Source organism: Marmota monax, unplaced genomic scaffold (genome assembly GCF_021218885.2).
Source record: "Marmota monax isolate L192 unplaced genomic scaffold, Marmota_monax_Labrador192_F-V1.1 WCK01_AAM20220418_F8-fsc00003, whole genome shotgun sequence".
NCBI lineage: Eukaryota > Metazoa > Chordata > Mammalia > Rodentia > Sciuridae > Marmota > Marmota monax.
Genome location: NW_026694084.1, coordinates 27664600 through 27686175, shown reverse-complemented (window position 1 = coordinate 27686175; position 21576 = coordinate 27664600).

Sequence of the window (21576 nt, the reverse complement as noted above, 5' to 3'; positions counted from 1 at the left end):
GGAAAATTGCAAGTATCTCAAAATTCTTTTCCCATTATAGAAGGTGTGAAGACAGGAGGATTGGGTCAGTGCCTGATAATAAACATGCAATTAAAAAGAAAAATAAACAACATCTGAGAAGAAGAAACAAATAATTGAAACAGGGCATGCATAGTTCCAAGAAGGATTGGAAAGAAACTATTTTCACTTATTTTTTTTTTGATTTATTGAGGAGAAGAATCTCTAGACATTTGTTACGAGCCAATTAAATATACAACTGTCACGATTTTGTATCAGAAGTCCAATCTAAACAATGGGTGGAGGTAAAAGCTGTCTATGGGCTATTTCTAACAGCATGCAGACTACATAATGCAAAGAGCAAGTATGGACTTGAGAGGTGGACAGACTTGGATTCTAATACCAGCTCTTCATCTAACTGGCTCAGTAACCTAAAGGGTTGACTTGTCCTCCCCAAGGTCAAAACACCCATCACATATTGTTGTATGAATTAAATAAGAAATGTCTCAAAAACACTCCATGGAGGGTCTGACACACACATTCCATGACTGTCACAGTTACCTAAGGAGGACTTCTCCCCCAAATCTCCCATCACTAATAGGACTGATACTCCATTATGTAATATTCAACATATCTCCACTGGAAGATGACTCATGTAGTCTCAAGAGTTTTCAACAAAGTTTGGAAGGAAGGTTAAAGGGGCCATTGCTAAAATATCTAACAGTCAAGCAAATGGGAACTCAGATACCCTATAGGAGAATACTCCTATTCTCCCTCCACATAGACAGTTCTAGAAATCCTAAATCCCTCTCAGACCTCAACTTTTCTTCTAGATTTTCAAAGCAACCCTGTGCTTGAGCAACCTAGAGGTCCTGATATAATTTCTAAGAACCTCACACAGTCTCTTTCCAGCCCATTCATTTTGTGAACAGTGTTTCTGATATGGCCAGACATTGTCATTGCTCATGTATGATCTACAGTCTGATGTGGTTTTTACTGTTGCAATCATTACCCTCATGGTTTGATCCTTCACAGACCATTCATGTTCTTTAAGGCAGCCCTTTAAGAGCCTCCCTTAGGGTTATTCTTGGTCAATAGGTTTTGCATGTCTGGTTATGGAGGATACACTCACATACTTAATTATTCTAACTAGACAATTTCTAAAGAAGGACTCTCGGATTCACCCTAATGCTGTATTAGAATAATAAGATCAGAGAATAAATTGATAAAGTAGATAAAGCCAAACAAGCAAAAAATTATGGCTAGGAAGTAATGGAACAATTTTATGGACAAATGAAGGTCAGAGAGAGATCATATAAATCTCTATGGTCTATCCTATAAACTGATAGATCTAGGATTCATTGCAAGAACTAGCTTTTTCATTAACTGGTCATAAAAATTTCCTCTTAATACTACATTTCTTTCCCTCAAAATAAACTTATTTACACTCTTCTTAACCTTGGTCTGCTTTTTCTTATCTACCCTGGAAAAAGTCAGTCACATATTTAATCACAAACATTTGGAAAGTATTACTTCTTTTTGTACTTGTTTTTTCAAGTTCATAATGACAACTCAGTTCCAAGTTAATCAAAATTGGTATATAGAGTGGTTCTTGTTTGCCAGGCACTGTGTATGTAGTGGTGAATATAATAGGCATGATCTTTGTTCTGATAAAACATGCAGTTTACCAACAAAGTGCATCAGTTCTCACTTATCATAATAATGCTGTGTAACAAACCACACCAAAATTTACTGACTTAAAACTGGCTTAAGACATTGTTCTGTATATCTTATTAGCCTCTGAGTGGCTGAGGACATGATTCTTTTCACATGCACACCCCTCTAAGGAGCCAACTCAGGTATATTTTCATGAAAGTCACAGTGTCCATGTAAGGAAGTGGAAATGTACACATGCTTTTAAAATCTTTTGTTTGTTTTTGTCCCATTGTCCAAAGCAAGTTTCATAGAAAAGACTGAAGCCAGCAAAGGAGGGGAATATGGAGTGACAGATGAAGATGATGAACATAGAAAGGACATTAACTGGGGATACAGATGCAATCAATTTGCTACAGGGAACGTGTGTGTAATCTCTTACATAATACATGCAGCATAGCTTGTTTATTTTCACTATTCTCATCCAAACAGAATACTTTGGGTTGACAAAATATCATTGTAAGCATAGAAATCCAGCCACATTATTGCAGATATTTCAATACATATTAGACAATTATATTTGGAAACCGAGTAAACATCATTGTACCTCCTCAGTAACCTATTAGATGGCAATGATAATTTGATTAAGATAACTTACAGGACATTCTTGTCAAGCATGTCCATTCAATGGCCACAGAGTTGTTACTTGGAAGTAGAATGTAGATAAACTGAAGAAAAATATTATAGTGATGGTGTTTTCTAAGTTGCATTTTCTTTAAGTTGCAGCTTAGAAAGTACTTGGGCATTCGGTGACATCACATCTAATTATAATCTCACATCAATTTGTGGCTGTAAAATGTTCAAAATAAGACTATGATCATTACAGTCATTAATTATGGCCCACTGTTTGCCCTGATCATATGGGACACTTATGACTTAAGTACAGTAATAATGAATGCTGACTGGACTCTGTTTTCTCGTCAAAAGATAGACTGGAAGAACTCTTGTTACAGATTTGGCTGCCCATAGTTGTAAAAATTTGATATACACAGTAGTTACTTTGCCTAATTTAATAACTGACTATATTTGTTTCTTAGCACTGTTGCAAAGAAGCACAACAACCTCAGGGCTCTTAACCACAGAAATTTGTTCCATAGTTTTGGAAGCTGATGTCTGAGATCAAGGTATTAGCAATTGGTTCCTCCTGAAAATTGAAAGAATTTGCTATCAAGTTTCTGGTGTCTTGCAATCTTTGGTATTCCTTGACTTTTAGAAGCAATATTCAAACCTTGTCAATCATCTTCTTGTAACATTTTCCCTTTATCTATATCCAAACATCACCTTTTAGTAAGGATACAAATCTTATTGGATTATTCACCAAGCAAATGATCTCATCTTAATAGATTATATCTGCAATGACCCAATTTCTAAATAAGAATGCATTCTAAATTACTGGGAGTTAGGATTTCAACATAGGAATTTCATGCAGGTCAAAATTCAACCTATAATATACACATCAAAATTTCAAACTAAAATTGGAGGCTTAATATTATTTCATAAAAATTTCTCATGACACTAGAGGCTAATTCTAATTAAGAGACATACATATAATCAAATGACAATTGCTCAAGCCATAGTTGCTGATCCTCAGTCATTACTGGGTGATCATCTATACAAAATTTCACCATAAAGTGTATCCCAGATAGAAAGATGTTCCATAGGTAACACTCCTGAGCTGCATTGATGTTACAAGCCTCAACCAGTGGCAAGTTTCTTTCTATGTTTTAGAAAGTGCCTCTCAGACTCTTTCTTTGAAGCTTCTTCACCACGATTATTTGTCTTTTGCTCTTTCCCTTGACCTCCAGATTTGGTCCTCTTGGAATATGAAATTCTTAGATAAAAATGACACTAGAGGCCCAGCAATAAAAAGGAGAATGAAAAATAATGGTATGCCTTCTCTAGATGAGAATATTTATATTCTAAAAGATTGTCCAGAGTACAATCTACTGGGTTAGAACTTAGAAATATAGACCAAGGAGTGGATTTCTACACAGAAGTAGATTGGGACATGGAATAGAAATCCACCTTAAGTCATTCATTTATGGTATCCTGGTTCTTCTTACTCCCTGACTTCTGCTGTTCTAAAGAAGTTTCTGTAGTTTAATGGAAGAAAAAAAAATCAAGCCTTGAGTTCACATGAGGACTTGGAAGGAGATATATATTTTTTCTTTTATAATGGCATAACTAACAGAGGGTGGTCAGGCCTGGCCTGTCTCAGACTAAACAGAAATTGTGCAGCATTGGTTGGCAGACGAGTGACATGTTTTGTATATATGAGAACAGGAGGAAAAAGTTCCTTTTGGAAAGAAATTTGTGATTGGTGGGTAGGAATGGATGTGTAACATATTTCTTCTTGATTGAGAAAGTAACAGCTAATAAATAATGGTTAGCATCCAAGATCTTTAAGAAAACATAACTTTAAACGTTAGAATCCCTTTTGACATCTGTATCCCTATAACATATGATCTAAATAGCTTCATTTCAACTACAATTTTTTGCAGATCCTTTGTTTGCTTTTGTTCTAAATCTCTCTCTCTCTAAATATATATATATATATATATATTTATAACCTTTACATATTTTATACCTCTGTTAGCTTCATGGAGTTACTAAGGCTCAGAAAATTTACACCATTTTCTGTAATGAAAAGAAGAAAGCTTACTTCTTTCAATCATCCAGTACAAGTTCTTTCCTTGAGAGATCTATTCTGGTTGAGGATATGATTTGTTAAGATTCTTTGGAGTGGTTACTGAGTCTCCAGGATATGAATATGGGTAGAATCTTATACAGACTGTGGATGAATATTTTCAAGTTAAGGAAGCTGGAAGAAGAGAATGTAAGATCAAAAAGCATGAGAAAAGACTCAGCTTCACCTCTTTCTAAGTATTCCCCCCCTCATCTGTTTTAAAACCTTTAAGCTTTTGAAATGCTTGAGGTCAATTTATTTTGTTTGGTATTAAAGGTACTGGGCTTGGCCTTTCAAATGATAATTTAAAAGGTAAGGTATGTCTTGTGCAAAAATAAAATAAGCTTGTAACCAAGATTTTATAATTGATTGACTAATGAGAGAACAAGATGTTATAGACTAGTCAAAGGAAAATTCACAGAACATTTATATGAATTATAAAACATCTGGGATTATTGAAATGACTTAATGTCTATGTAAAACTGGCTTCTTCCAGTGGGAAGGGGGAATAATTATACCTCCACTCACCAAAATGCATTTGTGCTTTAATGGACAGGAACTATTGGTATTACTATCATTTTTATACCACTTACAGAGTTGTAAAATAACTCAAAAGACAAGAAGGGCACAGATAATCCAGAAGAGCAGACTAGACAGGATGTCCAGGGATCATTTTGCCCGTTTCAAAGTATTTCATCATTTATTTCCAAAAAGCTCAGATTGGTTTGAGCTGCATTAATATCACATATTTGACACAGGGATGCTGAGTCAGAGAGAAACTCCAGGAAGTAAGCAGCTGAGAATCAGCACATGTCTTGGGGAGGGCTCTGTGCTTTTGCAAGAGGTCAGGATTGGGGTTCAGGCCAAATTCAACTCAACTGACATATGGTTTGCATTTTATGGTTCTTAGATAAGTAGGAAATTGGGATGGAAACCCCAATCTTTCTCCCTCCAAATCTGCTGCAATTTTCACATCACTATACTATATCAAAACGTTATAAATAAGAGCATTCTTTGTAGTGAGGTTAAATGATTGCTGAATCATACCAAAGTGAATATTTTCTGGTTAGAAAGCAATGCAAGCTGAAAAGCTATGATGGTTTTTATGCATCCATATGAGTAGATAAGTTCTGTCTGTCCCACAAAAAGATATGCTCAAATTCTAACCCCCAGGACCTGTGAATGTGACCTCATTTCCAAATATGATCAAGTTTAAATGAGGTCAGATTTAATCAGGATGGTCCCTCACCCAGCAACAGAGTAACTGAGGTCAATCAACAAGTACATGAAAAAATGCTCACCATCTCTAGCAGTCAGAGAAATGCAAATCAAAACCACCCTAAGATACCATCTCACTCCAGTAAGATTGGCAGCCATTATGAAGTCAAACAACAACAAGTGCTGGCGAGGATGTGGGGAAAAGGGTACACTTGTACATTGCTGGTGGGACTGCAAATTGGTGCAGCCAATTTGGAAAGCAGTATGGAGATTTCTTGGAAAGCTGGGAATGGAACCACCATTTGACCCAGCTATTCCCCTTCTCGGTCTATTCCCTAAAGACCTAAAAAGAGCATGCTACAGGGACACTGCTACATCGATGTTCATAGCAGCACAATTCACAATAGCAAGACTGTGGAACCAACCTAGATGCCCTTCAATAGACAAATGGATAAAAAAATGTGGCATTTATACACAATGGAGTATTACTCTGCATTAAAAAATGACAAAATCATAGAATTTACAGGGAAATGGATGGCATTAGAGCAGATTATGCTAAGTGAAGCTAGCCAATCCCTAAAAAACAAATGCCAAATGTCTTCTTTGATATAAGGAGAGTAACTAAGAACAGAGTAGGGATGAAGAGCATGAGAAGAAGATTAATATTAAACAGGGATGAGGGGGGGGGAAAGGGAGAGAGAAGGGAAATTGCATGGAAATGGAAGGAGACCCTCAGGGTTATACAAAATTACATACAAGAGGAAGTGAGGGGAAAGGGAAAAATAATACAAAGGGGAGAAATGAATGACAGTATAGGGGGTAGAGAGAGAAGAGGGGAGGGGAGGGGAGGGGAGGGGGGATAGTAGAGGATAGGAAAGGCAGCAGAATACAACAGACACTAGTATGGCAACATGTAAATCAATGGATGTGTAACTGATGTGATTCTGCAATCTGTATACAGGGTAAAAATGGGAGCTCATAACCCACTTGAATCAAAGTGTGAAATATGATATATCAAGAACTATGTAATGTTTTGAACAACCAACAATAAAAAATTAAAAAAAATGAAGGAGGAGGTTTTGACGCCGAGAGGCAGAGATAGACATAGAGACCCACAGAGGGCAAAGGTCATATGAAGACAGAGACAGAAATTACATTGATGCCACTACAAACTAAGAATTCAAAAGATTACCAGTGGCCATTCTTCACTGTGTGAGTGCAAGGAAGATTGCTTCTCTAGAACCTCCAGACAAATGATGACACACCAACACCTTGGCTTCAGAGGTCTACTTTCCAGAACCCCAAAGAAATTTTTGCTATTTTAGGTTATCCTCTTGTGGCATTTTGTTGCAAAAGCACTGAGAAATCAATACAGAAAACAAAACAAAACGACACAAAAGACAGCATCTTTTTCTCTTTTTTCCCCCCAAAAAGTGATTTATAGAAGCTTATAATGATACCTATAATACAGATAGGACAAACCAATTTAAAGTAAGTGGTAGGAATGACAAACAAGACAACAAAACCAAACCTATAGCAATATGGCTCTATATACCAATAGGATATTATTATTTTTCTTTTTTTTCTCAGATGAGAAACCCAAACTAGAAACTGTAGTAGGAGATTCTCTGACTACCATAATAATAGAGAGTTACATGAGTGTTCAGAAAAATTGAGACTATACTACTCAGTTCATTTTCTGTGTCTATAAAAGAATACTGGAGACTGGGTACTTCATGTGGAAAATAAGCTTTTTGGCTGGCAATTCTAGAGGCTGGTAAGTCCCAGAGCCTGACACTGACATGCACTCAGCTTTTGGTGATTAGAACCTAAATATAGGCTTATTTTAAAACATCTTGCAAAATTTTTATGTCCATGATTTTGGGGCACAGCTTATGCCATTGACTTTCAGGCTGATTGTCAGCAGAAATTTATTTATGTTACTCAGAGTTCATGTTCCCAATGGGAGCACCATAAGGGAGGTGCCATATTGGTTCAGCTTACCCTTGAATTTCCCAGGACCTAGAATAGTTCCTGGTGTTATAAGTTTATTTCACCATTAATCATTGAACTAATAATAAGAAGACAGTAAACAACTAATAATAGAAAGACTGTAAGTAAGCTTTCAGTTAGTGGTTGGCAAAGAAGGATAATTATATTGTGGCATGTTTAATTCACCAGTATGATTAGTTCATGGCTTCTGTTATTTGGATGGTAGTAAGTAAATAGGATCAGGTTCTTTTATTTAAGAAACCTCTTTTCTAATTTCTATGTTAACCTTAGTATAGTTTTATGTAACTTTTCCTTTCATTGGTGCTACATTTATGTGATATCTGCAGCTATAAATCTGTAGTAAATATATATTTTAATTGTGAAATTTTCTGCACTTTAGAGTACAGAAAAGTTACAAAGGTATTACATAGGTCCCATATACCTTTGACTCAGTTTCCTCTAAGGTTAACATCTTACACAACCATGGTATGGTTGTCTAAACTGGGGATTTAACTGACAATGATACACTATTAAAGAAACTAGACTATTTGGGTTTTACAAATTTCATCAATACCTTTCTTCTGTTTCAAGATTCAATCCAGGATGTAGCATTGCATTAAATAATATTTTTCAATTCACTATGGTGTATATATATATATATATATATATATATATATATATATATTGTAGGTGGCGTTATACACCATATCCCTTGAAGTTGCACATTGAGAGTTGAGTTGTGTACCTGTCTGGGATGCTGGGCTGCAGTTGGGCTCCACACCGGTGAAACTGTCTGACCAGATAACCACTCAGGTCCCTTGCATATTTGAATACTCTTGGTTCATTGATTCTTATTTCACTCAGTGGTGTGATGCCTGCATATGGTAGATTTCTAATGACCTGTTTGAATATTGGGGAGCATAAGAATAGGAGATGTTCAATCAGACTTTGTGTATCTTAGCCTACAGGAATCTGGAAACAAGATTTCTAGTTTCTTTAGGAAAAAACAAAAAGGTCTGGATAAATCATGCCTGACAGCTCTGGCTGGAGCTGAGCAGCATCTGCTTTTTTTAGAGGGACATACACCCCTTGGCTGTCACTGAAATCCCACTTCCCAAGTATCTTAAATTCATTTTACATTTGACCTTTGAACAATGTGGAAGTTAGATCTATTAACTACTAGTAGGCTGCTGTTCACTGGAAACCTTATGTATAACCCAAACAGAGGAGTGTGTGTATGTGTGTGTGTGTGTACATACACAAACACACATATATATGTTATATCTATTATATACAGTGAAAAATACTTGAAAAATTGTGAGGCCAGTTTTTACTTTTAATAGGCAATTTACTGAAGAGATGAACTTCTCACTCAATGATGAGCATTACATAGCATTTTAAGTGGATACGGATTATTCTTGAGCTCCTGCAGAAACAATAGGAGGTGGCTAGGAAATTATTATAGTAGTATGGTATATACCACAGTTGGTTTTATTTGACATGTTATAATACTGCATCTTTAGGTTTGTTTACCTTTCTCTTGACTAAAAATGGTACCATTGTAGTCTGTGTTTGCATGCATAAATTTTGATAAATTTTAATTTTGTAAGAGATTTGTGTACATGTAATGGCAGTAAATAATGAATTATGCTGTTATCTACCTATATTTTGTATATTTATGACCTACATTTTTAATAACTCTCTTATATTTCTAGTCTGTACAATTTTTCTGTGAATTTTTTTCAAATGGTCAGAATCTCCATAAAGAAATCTGCAGATATATATCCACATAGTTCAAACCCATGTTGTTCAAGGGTAAAGTGTGGTATTTAACTGATAGGCTTTCTATAGCTTAATATAGCCTCTGGCTCTATGTCTCCATTAATACTCTGAGTTCTTCACAAAAATCACAACAAAGACCCTTTTCAGTTTGTTATACACAGAAAAGGCATGGTTGACAGTTTTAATACAGAATCTGACCTCAGAATGGAAAGGTGAGGAGATGTAATCCTCTCCTGAAGGTCACTTGAGTGTGGTCCATTGTCCCCCCTGCAAAGACTGTTCTTAACTGATAGATGCTTTACATGTATTTGCTGATTTAAGCTCAGTGTTTGTAGCATCCACACTGCCTCCCCACAGATTTTTATACCCCTGTTTTCCACTCTATTATTTATTCCCTCACCACTTAAAATTCACAATATCTGTGTAACTAATTAGTTAACATGTTTCCCCCCCCCCGGAAGACCAATGATAAAGATATGATTTGCCTATTTTTTTTGAAAGCTATAGTTTGGAAAACTTCAGAAGTTTGAATCAATTTCTTGGACAAATTACATGAAAAATGGGTTCCAAGAACACATGCTCCTGGAGAAGTTTATTTCTTCCAGATCACCTGGAACTCAAACAAAGTGAAGCTAGCAATTTTATCCGGGTTTCAACAAAACCTGATTGCTATGTTTAGCCATAAACCAGAACAATGAAGTATACAAAACTCTTTTATGACCTATTTATTCACTAGTTCAAGCCATCTGTTTGATATTATGTGTATTTTGAGAATACAATAAAAGCCAAACAAAACTGAGGAAATTAATTCACCTTAAGAAAATAATCTTGCCTTATTGTTACAGAATAATATTCAGCTATGGGTAAATTATGTTTCTTGTCCATAGTGGGCATAGCTTCTCTACGATCCACTGTCCTGTCAAGTATACCTCAACTAATATTGCCTGAAGAAGCCCTGAGCTATGAGCATTTTAAGTATTAGAAGCTTCTTGGCTTTTCAATACATACAGAGAGAGCGAGAAAGAAAATGAGGGGGTGGAATTGGCTTGTTCCAGCATAAGTAAAAAGATCATTGATCGGAGCCAACATGTGGAAAGCAAAGCTATTATGTTTTGATTTAATGAAGGTACTCATTATTCTCCAGGGACTTTCTCTGCTGTTGTTGGAAACAAGAGGTTCACTGCCATCATAACTAATTATCATATCCAGCACAGGCTAAATCCCTTCCTTAAACAGTTGTTCAGACCACCTGGAAGTCCAGGAGTAAATCCTGTCTCTGGTTTATATCTAGAAGAAGGCTCAGATCTAATTCTGGGACTCAATAAAATCAGAGTACAGTTCTCTTGGTCACTTGGATCCTGGATTCACAGACAGAACGATGATTCCAAGATCATGTCCTGCCACGTTGCTGGTGTGGAAGTGTCCACTATGATGGATTTCCTTTCCAGCATGTCTCACTTTTGCTTGATTGGATTCTGGATACTAATTCTAGGTTCCTCACTGGATTTTGCACAAAATTCTTTCATCATATCATATTGATGTCTTGCAATTAATCTTGACTCTGCCTTATATTACTTTCTCTTTTGTTTTCCCACCTGAAATTAACATTGATTTTTGCTTGGGCAAAAATTCTTAGCATATGCTCTTCTGAGTTTGAGAAAATTTCTCATTTTGTTTGACTCCTGATTATAGTTTTCCACTCTTTCTTGTTTAATGTGCTGGATGCCAAATATGCCCAATAATTCAATTTATAGGTTCTGACCTTATTGTTGGGCACCATCCATTAGCTACCAACGTGGAGAGACCTATTGACAGAGTTGATGGTGTGGAACCATGGGAAGATCCCAAACCAGGGTTTTTCAAGTATAATAAACAATGTTCATCAGAGTAAAGCACTATAAAACATGATCAGGTGACAGTGGTTGAACTGGATCTCAAAAAAGTCTCTCAAATGAACTCAGACGACAGAAGAAGGAAAGAACAGTGAGGTGGGGGCCGTGAGAAAAAGTGGGAATGGTGCCTTAGTTGAACTTTGCTTGGGCCTTTTCATTCTTGCTCCTCTAAATGTAATCATACCTTCTATGCTTTTCCTCAATGTCTAGATGTCAGGAATTATTTTTTGAAACAATTCTTTAATTGAAAAATTGTCCTTATGCTCCTTCAGAATTCTTCTCAAGTATTCTCTCAAGTATTTCTTCCTCACAAAAATCCCATTTTTTTATGTTGCCTTCTGATTACAATCATCTTCTCTCCTTCCTTCCCTTTGGTAGGCAAAGGTATACATCAACCTGCAGCCTAATTAATTAATCTTTGTACTCACACATTATTCCATTAGTAATGTTCCAAGTCCCAAGGCAGCAAAACATCAGATGCTGGTAGAACCAGTTTATGTTAAAAAGAACACAAAGGAGGAGAGGGAGGAGGGGGAGAGGAGAGAATCATCATTATTAATCAAGGGAGTAGAGATTAAAGGGTGTCTAAGAGAACAACAGATCAATGAAGAAAGTACAGAAACCTGTCTTAGTTGTGCATAACTATAATCCCAGCGACTTGGGAGGCCAAGGCAAGCTTGAGGCAAGCCCAAACAACATGGTGAGACTCTGTCTCAAAATAAAATAAAATAAAATGTAGCTTGGTAGTAGAATGCCTCTAGGTTTAATTCATTCCTAGAACAACAACAAAAAAAAAAAAAGAAGGAAAGAAAAAGAGAAAAGAAAGTAATGTGGTTTAGCAAAAAGTGGAATGGGTCAGCCAAGGTAAAAAAGTAAAGACTAGGGTAGTACAAATGTTAAAATATGAAAAAGAAATAAAATTTAAACATGAAGCAGTCAGGCATGGAGTTCTGTGTTACACTTCATGTTGGCTCTTACAGGTTTATTTCAACACCAGCTTGGTGGACTCCCACCTTGTTGGTGGTAAGAACATATAAGCCAGGCTTCCTTCAGATAGAAATGTAGTAATTTGGTATACATACCTGGGCCATGTGTTAATAGCTGATACAGACTTGCTTTAAGAACATTTTGAGTTCAGAAAATGATTTTTAGAAATTGGAGGACTTGGCTTCTAATTTTTATCTTAAGCATTGGAAGGATAATAGGAGAAAGAGTTGAGCTTAATTGAGATATTAGGAGATTCCACCATTCCTTCCTATAGGATGTCACCCATCCTGAATAACTGTAATGTCCATTTGTACCTAATACAATACAATCATTTGGATTGTTGTTAGTGTCCTCAAAAACACTCTGTTTCAGTGAGGTCTCATTTTTATTCATGTGGTATTATTAGGCAATCTCTTCTACTAGTCTATCTTCAGTTACCACTTTAGACTGCTCCCAGTTTTCAGAATGCCTACTCTATTTCTTGAACTTCACTCTTCCTGCCAGACAACATAACCTTTGCATTAATAGGAATTTAAAATTTACAATGTTCCAGAAATATATATCTTTTCACATAAATATTTTCTTCCTTTGCCATTAATTATTTGTAATAACCACTCTGGTTGCTCAGATGGAAACTTGCACTCCTTATTCATTTGTTGATTCAAATGAGTTATTGTTTGGTATTATGGGCTAGATATAAGGTGTCCCCCAAAAGCTCTTGTGTGCAAGAAAGTTTGCAAGAACATTTGGAGGTAAAATAATTGGGTTATGAGAGCCTTAACCTAATCAGTACATTACTCTGCTGATAGGGATTAAGTGGGTGGTAACTGCAGGTAAGATGTGGCTGGAGAAGGTGGGTCATTGGGGGTGTGCCTTTGGGGTATATATTTTGTCTCTGGTGAGCACAGCTCTCTCTCCCTGGTTGCTCCCTCCTGAGCTTCTTTCCTCAGCCATGCTCTTCTACATGATATTCTGCCTTACTGTAGGCCCAGAGCAATGGAGTTGGCCATCTCTTGACTGAGACCTCTGAAGCGGTGAGTGCCAAATAAACTTTTCCTCCTGTACATTGTTCTTTTTAGGTCTTTTGATCACAGCAGCAAAAACAACAACAATAACAACAACAACAAAAACAAATGCTGGCTTAAACAATTGGTTGCTATGAGTTTAAACCAGGTATAACAAGACAAAAAATGGATCTTGTGCTTGTTCCACAATGCTTACAACCCAATAGAGGCTACAGTGAGATCGATGGAGAATGGTAACGCAGTATAGATGTAATCCAACAGGAAAAGTACAGTGATATAGCATCAGGTACAGGCTGGAAGAGAGGGTGCCAAGCAGAGGGAATATCTTATGTGAAAGTTTGAGGCAAAAAGAAAAATCTCTACAGTTTTGAGAAACTAAATATAATTCATTATTTGGATTATATGCTCTGAGGGGCATTGGGAAAGGCAAAATATAAGTCTGGAGAAGAAAGCAAAGGGTAAGTAATTTCTTCACAAGAGGAAAAGGGAATGTTCTCAAAGTGCTAAGCTTGAGGTCCTAATGTAATTCCCATTCTCAGATGAGAAAACTGTGGTATGAATGGCTTGGATTCCTTGGTTAAGGGGGTACAAATAGTGATTCCAAAATGTGCGCTTGATCCATGGCTATGTGCTGCCTCTTACATGTCTATTGTCTGTTTCCCATATCCATTCTTTTTTTTGATGGTATTATGAGGTAGACATTTGTTTACATGCTATTAAAACCCTTTTATATTGGTAGAAGAATTATAGAAAATAGATTATGATAGAGCATTTAAAAGATATATGAATAGAAAAGTTCACTGAGGATTGAGTATGAATGAAGAAGACCAAGGATGAATCAGTGCAATGTAAAGAGCCTGCAAAGGAGCCATGACCATAGTGGAGGAAAATTAATAGAATGTGGTATCCTGGGAGCAACTTCCCAAGAAAGAGGCAGTAATCAATGCATTAAGTGCTCCAACTAGGTCAAGAATAATGAGGAGATTTAACACTTTGATTTAGAAACATGGGTGTGTTAGTCAGCATGTTATTGCTTTGATAAAAGTACCAGAAAAGAACAACTCTGATGAGGAAAAGTTTATTGTTACTCAGAGGATTAAATCAATGATTAGTGGCTCCATTGCTTTGGGCTAGGGCTAGTGTTGTGGTTTAGATCTAGGGTGTCTCCCAAAAGCTCATGTGTAAGACAATGCAAAAATGTTTAAAGGTGAGAGGATTGGTTTATAAAAGCCTTAACATAATCAATGTAATAGAGATTACTCGGTGGTAACTGTAGGCAGGCAGGATGTGGTTGGAAGAGGTTGGTCTCTGAGGCATGCCTTTGAGGAGAGTCTCTCCCCCACACCTTCTGTCTGCTGCTTTTTGAAGTGTCTTGACCTGCTTTCCTCTACCACACTCTTCTCCTGTAATCTTCTGCTTCATCTCAGGTCCAGAGCAAAGAAGCCAGCCATCTATGGACTGAGACCTCTGAAACCATGAGCCTCCGAATAAACTTTCTCTATTCTTAAATTGTTCTTGTCAAGTCTTCTGATAACAGCAACAAAATAGCTTACCAAAACACTGAGGAAGAACATCACAGTAGCAGGGCCTTGTGGAGGAAGGCTTCTCGGCTCATGGCAGCTGGGAAACACAGAGAGGAGCCAGGGGCAGGATATAGTCCAAGGGTGTGTCCCCAATGACGTGCTTTCTCAAATTAGTTTCCACCTTAAGGAACTAACTCCTCCCATGACCTGGCTCTGCTAAAATCCTATAAAACTCAGGCCCTTTAGTGCTGAATAAAGCATGGCTGGTCCATGAGGCCTGTCTCCATCTTCATTTTCTTTTTGTATTCTCTTTCCCGTGTTTTCAGTTTCATTCTTCTCCATTCCTTTAGCTGGGCTGGGGTGGGAGGGTGGTATTATGTGACAGGCACAGGTAAAAATTTCCATTCCAAAAAGTCAGAACAGGAGAATAGAGAAGTGAAAAGCCCACGCAGGATTGGAATCCAGCAAAACAAACTGCAAATCCTGCTGCTCCCCATTCAGCATCCAGGTCACACTGAAGTAGCACAAAGCCTTGGGCAACCCCACCCCTGTGGCCTTACTGGTTTCAGCCTGCATGGCTACTGTCTTGGGCTGGCTCTGCTCACTGCTGGCAGTTTCCCTCTTGCAGGCATTCCACACTCCTGACGTCTCTAACCTCCTTGGCTCTCTATTGAAGCTTTGGCCTCACTCCCAGGGCTCCATGCTTTTCACTACTAGGGGCTGCTTGAAGGGACTGCAACCTCATAACACACTGTCTGGCCTCACAGGCATTTCTTTGAAATTTGGTGGAAGCCTCCATGATGCCTAACTCTTGCCTCCTGCATGTCTGAAAAACCTGCATCACAAGCTCAACACCAAGGTCTGCCACCAGCATAACTTATATCTGGGCTTATCTGAACTGTGGCTATGGTGTCCTCTGAGTACCTTACAAACAGCTTGGGGAAATGAATCCTAAAGTAGTTCCCAAGGTGAACCTGAGAATCCAACCATTCTTCCCTAGAAAGTCTTTGGAATAAATATGCATTTCTACATCTCTCAGCTTGTGATGGCAGGGGCCTCACTCATTTCTGGTGTGCTCTTGAAGTGTCCTTCTCAATGTAATAGTATAGAGCACAAGACTTTTGATCAGCACCATCAGCCACACTCTCCTTGACTTCACCTTTGCTTATACTTCTTCTTCGTCAAACAGCAAGTTTTCAAATTTGTCTGCTCTGTCCCCTTTTGCTTTTGATTTTCACTATAAATGTAACTAACAGCATCTGTTCATACCCATGCCACTGCCTGAATGGTTGCTATCTTGATATCCTCTCTGGAAAGTAAATTAATCCATCACTTTTAAGTCAAGTTTCCCATAAGGTATCCTACAGGGTATCAGAGCATGGACAAAGGGATCTAAATTCTTTGTCACACTGTAACAGGTATGGTCTCTTACCCAGTTCCCAAGAGAGTCCTCATTTGCATCTGAAGCTTAGTAAGCAAGGCATTTATTATATATGTTTCCAGTAGAATTTTGCTCATCTGAGCATCCACCAGAATCATCTGTTAAGCTCTGTAAGGGTGCAATTATGCAAACTTGGCACATCTGTCTTAGATGTACGAGTCCCTTTGCTTGCTTAGTTCCAGCTACATGTTGCCATGCTTTTTGGGCATAGGGGAAATTCCTTCATTATTATGGTTTGGATTTGAAATACTCCTTAAAGGCCATGTGCTAAAGGTGTGCTTACCAGCCTGTGGCATACTGGAGAGAGGGTGTAACCTTTAGGAGGTGGGGCCTAGTGAAAGGCAGTGAGGTCACTAGAGGTGGTGCCTTAACAGGGATATTGGGACACTGGCTCCTGCCCTGTCTACCTCTTTTAGCTGTTATGGGGAGTCACTTCAGAAAACACTCTAAGTCCGAATTCAAATCAAAGAGAGCTTTATTTACCTGGCCAGGGACTGTCATCCACCTGTAGAGACTGAAGCCCTGTTGGAGAACAGCAATTTCCTAGGCTGTGTCCTGGGAACTTAAAGACAAAAACCACAACTCAGAGGCTTTCCTTAGCATCATACAAGCAAGCCAATCACCAAGTTAAAGCAATAGTAGGTGGGACCCGTGAGCCCTAAACAGGACTGGAATTTTCCAGTTAGCAAGCAAGCAAGTACAGAAGTTAGAAAAAAGCAATCAGCTTTCAACTCAGTTAACCACATCTGGGGTCTGAGCAGGTGTTAGACAGCCATATCCTGAGTTTGAGCAGGTGGCTAGCAGGGGCGAGAATCTACTTCAAAGTCTTGGGTCACCAAGATCACCATATCCTAGGTTGAGTACATTTTGTGGGGTACAAAGTACAGAAAACAATATATTATAAGAAAACAGCTTTCATTTCAGTTTCTCAGAAACAGCTCTTGTAACAGATTTTTTTTTTCAAATAAAACCCTGACTTTACTGAACTTAGAAATAGATGGATATTCAAATTCTTTTTGGCTTAATGGTTATTACCTTTATATGCCATCTGATCCACAGCAGACCTTACTAATTGCTCCTACAATGATGCTTATCTTTGTTTTGATTTGGTTTCAATGTCAATTCTGTATTCATAAACAAATGCATTTAAATCTACACAGAAGCTCCTGACTGAGTGCATGGTAATGCATTGCTTAAGCTGGAAATAAGCAATCACTCACTCTACTGCAACTTCCAAGGACAAGTACAACTGAATTTTATGCAAAAATTCAGGTTTTACTCTTATTAACATTGGTGGGAACTGATGTCACTAACTTACAGGCAAACAAATACTTCTAGCTGAACAAAAATACATAATTTATCATTTTTATTAGGTAGGACTTGCTTTTTACATTTCAATGAAAATGTAACTCTTTCTTGGGGGTGCCGGGAGGGGGAATGACCAGGTACCAATGAAACCATCTTTGGAGTGAGTATTTAATAAGCACATTCTATTTAAATAAATCCTCCAGTAAAGGAGAATTTGCTGCCTTTACTGTGTAAATAGTTATGTCAAATTTATATGTGCAGCTCTCCAACATTCCCTTATTGGAAACATCCATATTTTCGTATCTCAGTTCCCAAAAAGACTTTAAATGTCTCAAAATTCTGTATCTCCTTTGGCTTGCTTCTCTCTTGGTTCCACCCAGGCTTTATTAATGGTTCGCTTCATATCATCATCTCCATAAATTTTCTTAAGACCGATATAGTTCTCATCTTATGTAGAAACAAAGCAGAAAACACACGGTGGGAGTACTTGACTAGGTTGAAAGAGAATGCAAAGAGAAAGAAAAGCTTTCATACAACACCAAAACAGATCCTAGTGAGGGATTAATGAATGTTCTAAAGAAAATTTATGAAGATGGAGATGATGATATGAAGTGAACCATTAGCAGTTTCTTTTTATATATAGAAGGCAGCAAAATGGAGTCTTAGGCCTGTCTATAACAGTTCTTGGTTTATAATTATCTCACTGAAATCTTATATCTATAATCTATATATTTTACTAATCTGTAAGCTATAACTTACACTCTTATTGATTGTATTGATTAGTTTACACCACAACATAGGTTCCTGTACACCACAATCTGAGTAGCTTTGCTTCACCTATATACTCCACACCATGGTTCATGGTCTTCATCCTTACCCCAGGTTGAAAGCAATGGGGCCTAGTGACTGTGGACTGAAACCAGGAGCTCACATAAACCTTTTCTCCTTTAAGCTTGTTTTTCTCAGATATTTTGTCACAGTGATGCAACACTAACAAACACACTTATCCCTTATACATCCAATGGACACTGTAAATCTCCTTGCTTCTGCATTTTTTCACAGGATTGAAGTTCTAGACACAGATAAACACGTGTGTTTCCTAAGCAGATGGCTGAATAGGAAAGAGATTACTTTCCAAATCTTTAAGAATGGTTTTGCTGGTGCCTTTTTGCCTTTAATTTCAGGGAAAAAAAATTGTGGTTGTCACTTATACTGGGAATGAGAAGAAAATCATCCCTCAGAAAGAATAGTATACCCACAGAGTCAAGCTCAATCCAAGGACTACAAACTCCATTCTTCTCTGAACTTTCATTTTAGGTTTGTTTTGTAGGGCAATATATATATAGAGAGGTACTAGCCAACATGGGAAGTCTCTCAATTGCCTGTGAGAGGTTTTGACACATTGGGATAGTGCTGTGGTTTGACATGGTTGGTCCCCAAAGGCTCATGTGCTGACGACTTAATCTTCAGTGTGGAATGTGAGAGGTGGTACTTTTGAGAGTGAGCATAGAAGAAGATCCTAAAGTCACTGGGCACATGCTGTCAGAGTGGATGAAGGTAGTTATCATGGGACCCTCACTTCATTCTTGTGAGAACAAGTCATTGTAAGAGCAATCCTGACCCCTGGACAACTTCCTGCCTTCTGTTTGGCGATATGATGACTTCTTTCCATAAGTTCCCACCATTTTGACACATCCACCTTTTATTAGGCTCTCACCACAGGCTAAACTTTCAACCTCCAGAATCGTGAGCAAAATAATTAAAAAAAAGATTAGCCTGCCTCAAGAACACAGACTGACATAGAAAATTGGTACTAAAGAGTGGGTTTATTACTCTAATTAAAAATATGGAAGCAGCTTTAGTAAAGGGCAGAAGTTGAAGAATTTTGGATGACTAGGTTAGAAAAATGTCTAGAATGTTATAAGGTGAATATGATGAATGACTCTGGTAAGGGCTCAGAAGAGAAGGAGCTAGGGAACTATTCTTAGATGGAAATGAGGACTTTAATGGTTATTAGACTACAGGTCACCCTGGTTGCACAACTGCAAGGAACTAAAATGCATTGTGTTCATGCCCTAAGATTTTTGGAAGGCCAAACTTAAGAATAATGGACTAATTTATCTGGTCGAGGAGATTTCAAAACAATAAAGAATTCAGGCTGTGAGTATTACTAACTGCTTTTAGTCAGATTTACAATGAAACTTGATAGCAAAAGGAAACAATAGAATGATTTGGAAAATCTGAAGTCTGGACAGGGAAAGACCAACAAAGAATATTAAGGGGATAGCCAAGAAACCACTCACTAAGGAGATTAGCATGGAGAGAAGGGAGACAGTTGTTTTGCAACAGGACAATAAGAAAAAGGCCTAGAGGGTGTTTCAGAAATCTTTGAGGCTTCTCCTGCTATCACAAACCCACAGGCCCAGAAGTGTGAATTGGTCACAGGGACTGAACCTGGGTGTTTTCCACAAGCTCACTGCTAAGTGCTGCCTGAAGTTTCCATCTTTCCAAAAAAAAAAAAAAAAAGTGCTCTGAGGATACTACTGTAACAGGAATTTAGAAGCTAAATTTTCTAAAAGCAGTGACTGTGCATGCTCAATGGGTAACTAAAAGCAGAGTAAAGCTTGACACCTCTGCCTTCATTTTGTGTCTATCTCCTTTATTACCTTAAAGTTTGGATCGGGTCTCTGCTCAGCTCTGTATGTAGGCATGCTAATCTTTTAAGGAGTATTCATTTAAAAACTGGTAATACAAGATTTTTAGCTCTAAATTTACTTAGCCTGTATCCTCCCCTTGAAGGCTGAGGCAAGATTTGCAGGATCCTCTTTCAGATTCCTGGAGTGGCAGCTACAAATCTCCAGTCATTGTCCCTTTTCAGGGTCACAGATCTGATAGACAAGCATCCTGAGCAGGCAACAATTGGACTAAGACTTTTTAATTATGCATTCCTCTCACCTACTGTTCCAAGTCTCCTCTATTTAAACTTAAAGTTCCTGTCTAGCACTTTAAAGACAGGTCTGAGAAGCTGGATCTCACTTTGCCTTTTGAACAGATCCATATTGATTAAAATTTGCTTATCTGCTTTTCACTATTATCTTTTCTGTTTTTTTTTTTTTTTTTTTAGGAGCAAGTGGATGGACCTAGTTAGTTGGAACCTTGAAATCAGACCCCTGGCCTAGCACCTAGCACATCAATAGTACCAAAACCATGGCTCAGGCGTGAGAGGCTAGACAGAAATTTTGCCAGAGGGTTGAAACCCCTGTAGAGAGGATCCAGTGGTTTGGCGCCTAGTGGAATTGTGGGAGGATAGCCACAGCAAGGAATTCCAAAAAGTACAGCTACCAACAATATGAAATTCACACCCAGGAAAGCCACTGACTTCATGGGCAGCCCAAGAGAAGAGTTACGTGAATGGTGACCAGAAAGACATAAGGGCAGAGCTTCTTGAGACCCTGGGGCCCATCTGTTGCCATAGTGCACACAAGATGCTGGATTTGGAACTTCAGATTTTAATATCTGCCTTGCTGGATTTTGGTCTTGCTCTGGGCAAATTATCTCTTTTCATTTGCCTATGTCTTCCTCTTGGAATAGGAATGTTTACCCTGTGCCTGTCCCACCATTGTCAATTGGAAGCATGTAACCTGATTTTTTATTTCAAAGGGGCTCACAGCTGAAAGAGTTTGCCTTGAGTCTCTAATGAGACTTTGTACTTTTGAGTGACACTGGAATGGACTTTGGCATTGCAGGGATAGAATAAATGCGTTTTATATGGTGAGACAAACATAACTTTGGAGGCCATGGGCAGAATGCCATTGTTTGGATGTGGTTTGTCTCCCCAGGGTTTATTTGTTGAAGGCTTGGTCCTCAGGGTTGCTACAACAAGAACCTAAAAGCTGCTCCTAATAAAGCAGCCTCTTTACTTGTGTCTGTAGATGTCAGATTGTTAGGTAGTGGGTAGGTAGGAGCAATGGGTCATGGGGTTTAAGAGCAAATCAGTCAATCAAAAGCCCTA